General features: G+C 40.8%; 1 long non-coding RNA gene across 2 annotated transcripts; it reads right to left on the reverse strand.

Annotated features, from left to right (window-relative positions):
- Positions 1 to 237: 237 nt before the first annotated feature.
- Positions 238 to 8870, reverse strand: LOC131231395 (uncharacterized). 2 transcript variants are annotated; one of them, XR_009164341.1, is made up of 4 exons: positions 8067 to 8870; positions 7514 to 7696; positions 2491 to 2828; positions 238 to 623 (listed from the first exon to the last, which is right to left on the reverse strand). It is a non-coding gene; the product is annotated as an uncharacterized LOC131231395 (long non-coding RNA). The 2 variants fall into 2 exon arrangements; XR_009164340.1 differs by having other exon boundaries at positions 238 to 2828.
- Between the last annotated feature and the right edge of the window lie 266 nt (positions 8871 to 9136).

The following is a 9136-nucleotide window of genomic DNA, read 5'->3' on the forward strand; positions in this document are numbered from 1 at the left end:
GGACGTATCGTAATGGTAGTGGCAATGGCCATTCCGGCCACCGTACCAATATGAAACACCTTGGAGGTGGCAGCCACTGCTATCAAATTAAGAGTAATGAACAAGAAAGTAAATGATAAATTTATGCTCCAGTTGATCCTGGTCTCTTTACCTCCACAATTCGGTCCATTCGAGATTCATTATAAATTATAATACACACAGATAAATAGACCATTAATAAGATGACTAATATGTGTGTCAAGAGGAAGCCAGACTGAAATAATAATAATAATAGAAAAGGAAGGACGGTTGTTTGTAAACATGGTGAATAGAGAGTATGAAAACAAGAACAAGAAGTATAGTGAAGGAAAAGGATAATCATCAAATAAAGCATCATCCTCTCCCAATAGCCTACAAGCGAAGAAGGAAAATAGGGGAAGAGGCGGTCTAAGGTGTTACTTCTATAAAAAGAAGGGGCATATAAGGTTTGCCCGAATGCAAAGCGAATGGTTCAAAAAGAAAGGTAAATCCTTAACTTTCATATGTTTGAAAACCAATCTTGCTAGCATACCTTCTAACATTTGGTGGATAGACTATGGTGCTATTGTCCATGTTTCCAAATCCATTCAGGGCCTTCCAATTTCCTGTCTAATTACAAGTAAATTAGCCATCATTATCTTTGGAAGGTGTTTGATAACACAAGAATTCCGCACAAGAATCAATATTCAAATGCAGTCAAAGGAAAGAAATTGTAATCATTACAATTTTCTGTTGTAAAACTACCTTATTTATAGTGATTCATGGAGAAAACAAAAACCCTAAGCTCAATCATCATTACGATCAAATCACACTAACATCAATACGGAATTACAGGAGTAAGCAATCATTACCCATTTGCAGCCAATTGCTGCTATAATTGGAAAAACAAATAGGCCCGCGAGGATTCTTTTCAAACCGGAGCCCAAACAAATGAGAATTGGAAAAGCTAAACAGAAGCAATAGTGACTCGCTATTTTTAAGCACTTGGTATTATTTAGATTTAAAAATATATTTTAGATTCCACGTATTTCACACAACTTAAATTCTATTTCTAAACTTAATGCACAGAGTTATACTTTTTGATTTAGTAATGGTAGATGACTAGATTCAATGTTTTTAAGCATTAGCCGTGGGTTGGTTTCAGTGATTTGCATGATAGTTTGTATAAACTAAGTCTTAACGCCCAATTTGCTCAAACCTTTCTTGCCCTGCATGTGAATTGTGAATTGAAACCTGGCACGACAAGAGTAACACTCTTTGATAGCATGTATAAAGGTACTACATGGATTGTAAATGCATGACTGTAATGTACCAAAAAAATTGTAGTTCCTAATGGATATGTAACGAAGCGACTTTGTCGCCTACTGCTAGTAGTAGTATTATTAGCTTCACCTTACCCGAATCTATGTAGGGTGAAGCTCTCTTCATAGTTCCTAAACAGGGTTCCCAATAAAGGCACCCTTAAAACTCCTTTCAAGTCATGGAGAGGTAAGAACCCAGCCCAAGGCATCTACGCATATAGGGATGCTCAGCCAAAGCAAAAATCTATGACCTACATGAAGGGAAATTGGATTAAAAAACTGATAGTGGATATTTCACTGGATATCCACAAAGACCCAAAGGGTGCTATCGGCAATGTCAAACTCCTTGGAGATATGCAGATTAGTGGGATCACGGAACCATGCAAAGTGGTTTTTGGAAGAAATACGAGCCTTACTGCCCTTCATCATAAATTCGGATAATCAGGGCGTCCCCCGACTGATTGATCATTACAATTAAGTAGAACACCAAGATCTAGACAATGCACACTCACATGATACTAATGTGTCCAATGGGGATACACCAGCACAGAAAATAACCAGAAAACCTCATAAAGGAGATTTGTTATTACATATGATTATGTGGTGCATATATAGGAAAATGATATGGGCATTGATAACCATTATCCGGTCACATTTTCATAAGCTATGGAATGCCCAAATTATTCTAAGTGAATTGATGCCACCAAAAATGAGTTGCAATCCATGAGCCAGGATGAGGTCTGAGATCATGATTGTGGTTTCTATATGCATGCATTTCACAAAGCTTGTTGAGGAATCAAATCCATTTATTGGGTTCCACAAAAGTTAGCATCCTACCCATTAGATTAGTTCTCCCAAAAAGTAGGCCAGTCCACTCATTTAGCGGGCCACCTGTACACTAAATATTGACAGCTGAAATCCTATTACCTTTTCTTGTTCTTTATCAAGCATCCATCATTCTCATACAGGTATGACCTACCTGAGAGTTGACAGGCCCGATGTATGGGCAGGGTGACTGGATCCACCCATTACATGGGTGGATTGAGTGTTCCAAACACCATGTGAATAGTAGCACGTGAGCTTACGAAAGCTTTAGGAATAAACTGCAAGCTCCAGAAACAATCAGAAACAAGAACAAGACATGAATAGTGACAAGGTTTAGCTCAATTACCCCATTGACAAAAATTCAATGCACGCTGTTTGCAATAGTCACAAAACTACATTCAAAACATAATTTCAGAGATTCTAACATGCACAATAAAGCAAAAAAAAAAAAAAAGGATCATTGTTATCATTTACATTCGACGGATTTACCATTCCTAAAAGATAAAGAAAATAAGAAATTAGAAAACTTGCTTCCACGGGTAACCCCAAATCCATGAAAGCTTTCTTTGCCGACACATTTAAGGATCCTCAATTCCCCAAAAGCTTCCAAACTTGGCGATGTAAGTTCCCATGGAAGAACTCCGAGCAACAAGGCTAGGCTATTAGGAAATGCCGAGCTTCATGCTGCACAAATCTACCAGCTGACAGTTAATGTACAAGGCACATAGACCATACTATTGGCATGAATAAAAGGGACCTAGAAATTGTTGAATATTGATAGTAAAACATAGCTTAAACAAATTAATTAAAAAGAGCACTTGAGGTAGGCAGGGGGCAGAAGGCTTGGTGCCATAAAAACCTTATTTTAAGAGGTTAACAACTTGTTTTAAAAAACACTACCTAATTAATACAGATTTTACATTCCAGTACCTTTTTCAAAAAGGTTTTCAAAAAGCTACTCACTAATTAATATAATAATCATTTCACTACCTTTTGTCACCTTCCATCATGTCCCGCCGTCTGAGCAAATAGGTCGGTGACTTTATTGGACCCCACTGTGATGTTTATGTAAAATCCACCCCAACAACCAGGTGTGTCACCCCATGTTAGGCCAAGGACACAAAGATATGCTCCGTCTGTGATTTAGGTTGACAGCATGATTGGAAACAGTGTACAGAGCAACATTCACCCTCCAAGCTCTTTCCATTAGTGTGGACCACGTCAATTGTAGATGGTTACAATTTTTATGCCATAGGCCTAAACATTTTTGTGGAATCTAATGGTTGGAGTGGATTTCGTATAATTATCACAATGGGCCCTTTAAAAATCAAGGGTGGATGTATTTCTCCCAATCATTTCCTCTAGTATGACCCACCAGAATCACAGATCAGCCTAATTTTTGTCTCTGGGCGTAATATCAAACTAAATATCTAATGGCCTGAGTGAATCTTACATAAACATCACGGTGAGCCCTGTCAAAAATCAAGAGTGAACCTTCCACGCGATTCTTTTTTAAAAAAAAAAATATATGTGTACAGTGGTAGAGGGACTCCACGGCTTGATTTGTGGCGAGGTCCGAAATCCACTCCGACCATTAGATGTGTAATCCCAGTCTAGGCCCAAAGCCAAAAAATTAGGTTGCATGTGATTAAGGTGGGCCACGCCAAAGAAAACAATTGGGAAAGAGATGTGTTCCCTTGATTTTTACAAGCCCACCGTGATGATTATATGAAATCCACTCCAACTATTAGATTCCACACCAAAATTAAGTATTAGGATATAAAAATTAGGCCCATCCATGATTCAGGTGGGCCACACCAATGGAAACAGTTTGGAGGGTGATCGTTGCCCTAAACATTGCTTCCAATCATGCAATCCACTTGAATCACCGATGGGGTTATTTTTGGGCCCTTGGCCTGACATGAGGTGGCGCGGCTGATGATCGGGGTGAATTTCATATAAACATCACGTTGGGGCCCACACAAATGTAATCGAAGGTGAAATGATAATTATATCAACTAAAAAGGTAGCTTTTTGAAAGCTGTTTTGAAATAGTTACCATACTAATTAGGTAGTTTCTGTAAAATCCCCAATAAATAAATAAATAATCACACTAAAGGTTGTTGATTTTTTTATTGGGAGCATTTAACTTCAAAGAACCCAAACATTGGTCTTTGAACACAACCAGAAATCAATAGTTGACAGGTTTTGGCTCCAAGTGGCTTGGTTGACCAGTTAAAGTGGCAAAATATCACTTTCGGCAACTTCACAATATTCGGGGTCGTGTGTTTGGAAAATTAAAATTATGAATAAAGGGAAAGCAACTGATGTAAAAATAAAGCGAGGAAGGTTAAGAACCGGAGAGAGGGCAACTTAGTGAAGATGAGATTCCCAAGGGAAAAAAAAAAAAGAAACTGTTTGTAATAAACAAAAGTGAAAAAAAAAAAATGATATCAACAAAAAGAAGTCACATAATCAGAATCTTTATAGGATTCCGATATTATTACCTTCTAAGAAGACTGAGAATATCGTGACATGTCCAAGACATCACAATTGCAGCTAAGAATATGGGTGGTAGACACAAGTGAATCACAAGCCATGAGCTGGATAGTGTGCAGTTTATTGTTGGATGAATGATAGCAAGGAAATGGTGATGACACACAACAGTATCTCAAGGTTGACAAGGAAAAAGGTCCGCTGCTTTAATCCATAAAAATATCTTGAAAAGCTAATAATAATAATAAAGCAGAAGAAAAGAAAGGCTTAGAGAGACATAAATAACATCAGAGATCAAACTAGTTAAGAGGGGGACAAGTAGAGCTGGAAATTGAACCGAACCAAATCGAGCTTGGCACAGCTCGGCTCGGCTCGATCAGCAGACTACCTGAGCTCGAGTTCGGCTCAGCTTGGTCCTTAAACTGGGCAGGCCAGCTCAAGCTGAGTTCGAGACTAGCTCGAGCTTGAGCTTTCAAGTTTGTACATAAAATCCAATGTACAAAAGATAAAACCCAATCCATCAACTAATCAACATCATATATGTAGAATTGAAAATATACTGATCAATTCACTATGGAGACCGGACAATGGTGAACTGAGCGTTTAATGCAGGGGCATTTTCACACTGGGCTTGAGTGAGGTCGCCTGTTGGATGCAGGGGCACACTCGAGGTGGTTGACCCGTGTGATTTGGGGTCCACGGGGGAGGTCTCGTGTTCGAGATTCCTTACCAGGGGTGAGTAATGTGCATTTCACACCGGGCTCAAGTGGGGTAGCCCGTGGGATGCGGGGACACACTCGGGGTGGGCGGCCCATGTGACTTGGGGCCCACGAAGGGGGTTCGGCCGAGGTCCTAACCCATGAGATGTGGGGCCTGGGTTATGAGATAAAGGGATTAATTCACCATACTCTAACAGTTTGAGCTTTTAGAGCAAGTGGTTAATTGTCCTACATCAAATTGGTATCAGAGCGGGAGGTCTCGTGTTCGAGACTCCTCACCGGGGGTGATTAATGCAGGGGCATTTTCACACTGGGCTCGAGTGAGGTCGCCTGTTGGATGCAGGGGCACACTCGGGGTGGGTGACCCATGCGATTTGGGGCCCACGGGGGAGGTCTCGTGTTCGAGATTCCTTACCAGGGGTGAGTAATGCGCATTTCACACCGGGCTCAAGTGGGGTAGCTCGTGGGATGCGGGGACACACTCGGGGTGGGCGGCCCATGTGATTTGGGGCCCACGAAGGGGGTTCGGCCGAGGTCCTAACCCATGAGATGTGGGGCCTGGGCTATGAGATAAAGGGATTAATTCGCCATACTCTAACAGTTCGAGCTTTTAGAGCAAGTGGTTAATTGTCCTGCATCAGCGTTACCATGTTTTGCTCGGAAAAGGTGATTGGATAGTGACAGACCAAACAATGGGGGTTGAGTTTGTGCAGAGGCGGACGGGCGAGATCAATTCACTAACCAATTCACAAATTTACTAATCAATTCACTAAGGGCCTGTTTGATTTCAAGGGAACTGGAAAATACCCTTGCAAAAGTTCATTATTACCTTTTCCGCTGTTTGGATTCTCAAATGCAATTCCACCTCGAAAATTGGTCCAAAAAAGTTGACTTGCATTTGTGGACCCCACTGTGATGTGTATGACATATCCACACCGTCCATCTATTTTATTAGAAGATTTTAGGGCCTAAGTCTAAAATTGGTAAGGGATAAACACAAAAATCAGCTTCAGCCAAAACATCTAAGTGCCACAAAATTTTTATACGGCAAACATTAAATTTCCACTGTTTCCTGTGGTGTGGTCCACTGGAGCTTTGGATCTACCTCATTTTTGAGTTCATGGCCTAAATGAGGCTAACATACAGGATGAACGGTGTTGATATATCATGTACATCACGGTGGGCCCTATATTCCTTTCACAGCCATCCTCGATTTTAACGCCAAAAGGCTACGCCGTCGAATCAGCGCACAGGAAATGAGGGGCAATTCGCTGGTAAGTAATTATTACTTATTTCCCAGCTAATTCCCATTTACTTCACAAATCAAACAGGCCCTAAGGTGACCAGACAAAGGCGGACAAAACACAGAAAAGGTGACTGGATAGTGGCAAACCGGACAATTGCGGCCGAGTCTGTGTAAAGGTGGATAGCCAAGCAGGAGGCCAGAGGCGGATGGGCGAGAATAAGAGACAGTAAGAGCAATTGAGAGAGTCAAGACTCGAGAGCAGAGGGCCAGAGGCGACAGGCGAGGTAAACAGTCGGGTAGGGGGCCGGAGGCAGAAGGGCAAGAGTGAGAGAGAGATTGAGAGAGAGTAAAAGAGATTGAGACAAAGTCGAGAATAGGGTCAGAGGCAACAAGTGAAAGAGTAAGAGAAAGAGAGAGCCACGAGCAAAGGGCCGAAGGCGAGGCGACTCGTCTGGTCGTCGAGACTCGACGAGCAGGAATTGGGGGGGAGGGGGGATTCAGAAATCAGAATGGGCAAAATTTTAGGGTTGGGTCGAATGAAAAAAGAGCATTTATATATAAATATATATATAAATATATATATATATATATATATATATATATATATATATATATATATATTGTAATTAGAAACGAGCCGAGCCGAATCGAATTCAAACCAAGTCGAACCGATCCGAACTCCAAACCGAGTCAGGGTCAACTCCGAACCGAGTCAGGGTCAGCTCGAGCTCGGCTCAAAAATCTTTCGAGCTTAAAACAATGGCTCAACTCAGTTTGAACACGACATTCGATCCGAGCCAAGTCGAGCTCTAGGGACAAGGAGGAAATGCTAAGCCATCCCATTGAACATCTAAGAGATCTCCTTCAATCAAGCATGCCAATGTCTTGTAATTACAAGAGAACCTTACCTTCCACCTCCAAATTGCATTATTATTGAGGTTCAAGTTATTATTGGGGTTCATGCTTATAGCCTCAGGGTTGAATTCAATCAGGTGCTAGCTACCACCACCTTTAGCATTGGAACAAGAGACTGTTTCTTTGCTGAATGGAAGCACGCCCAAGGATTCCAATTAAAATTTGGCCACTTGATCCTGCAAATTCAGTTGCTATATCAAGATCTGAATTGAGTAAAATATAAATATATGTATGTATGTATGTATATAGACAGCCTAGGCTTCTATTTGTGTACACAATGATTGTAAAGCATGATTGAAATTTAGGAAAGCTTTAATTTCGGGAAAATAATAATAAAGTTGCGTATTAACTTGAATGACTCTATTCTGATACTTCTAACTGATGACATGGCCGATCATATCAAGAACCAAACTACCCAACCCTCCATCAAAAGAGTTAACAAAAAAAACATTGTGATTATCTGCAAAATGAGAAATTAGGGAGACTGATTTTCCACAATAAATACAACTGAAGTTTTAATTCACCTGACTGAGTGGGGCAACCTACCAAGAAGGGACATGAGATAGTGTAGCGCCCATTTGTTCTCTTTTTTCTTTTTCTTTTTCTTTTTTTTTTTGGAGTTCTAGAATTGGTAAGCCTGCAAGCATTCAACATGCAATTTGTTATTCTACTGGTTTCTTTCCACAAACTAAGTTTGAAGGATTTTTTCACTTACCAGAATGGGCTCTGACTATGGGCAGGGTAGGTAGAAATGCTAACTCTACAAGCTTTTGCACAAGTTGTCATGGGGACATAGAGCAGATGTGTACAGGATCCAACCCATTCATACAGTGGGCTCAACCATATGAGCCATGGCTCAAAAAATCAGGCTTATCAGACAAAACTGCTCGTTCAAAACATGGCCCAAGGACTGGCCATTTTTACCTCAAAACAAGCAGTAAGGACAGTCCAATTGGGCTGATCTTTGGTCATGACAACTTATGGCATGAACTGCACAATGAATGGTCCTGATCATATAAATATCTGCCATGGGTCCCCAGGGAAACTTGTGTGGAAAAAAGAAAAAAACATAGGAAGTAGTGGGCATTCAGCATTTCAAAAACCAACTTGAAACTATGAGTACATGAAAACTGCACTCTACTGCCTACCAGTAGCCAAGGATTCTACATTTAATGCTTTCCCAAAAGAGGAAAACATGGTACCAAGATACGGAATAAAAAGTTTACTACATCAAGCGACAAAAAAACAGTAACCCACAGATAAAATTAGAACCCGTACGCTCATAGCTGATTAAGACCAAATACAAGTTATAAAACCCATGCAGAAGGCCCTAATAAAAACCACGGCAAACTGAAGATCTCTTTCTTGGAAAAATTGACCCATAACGACCCCATAATAGTCCTGTAACAGCTGCAACAGCTCCGTAACTTTACAAAACAGGTTTTTTCAATATATATGTGTGTGTGTGTGTAACTGCCATTACAGCCTGTATCGTAACTAGGGGTGCACATGAACCGAGCTAGCTCGGTTGGCTCACTCGACTCAAATCGAAAAAGCTCAACTCGACTCGGATTGAAGCTGAGTTTGAACCGAGTCGAGCTGATTTTTGAAGCTCG

Source organism: Magnolia sinica, chromosome 17 (genome assembly GCF_029962835.1).
Source record: "Magnolia sinica isolate HGM2019 chromosome 17, MsV1, whole genome shotgun sequence".
In the NCBI taxonomy this organism is placed as follows: Eukaryota; Viridiplantae; Streptophyta; class Magnoliopsida; order Magnoliales; family Magnoliaceae; genus Magnolia; species Magnolia sinica.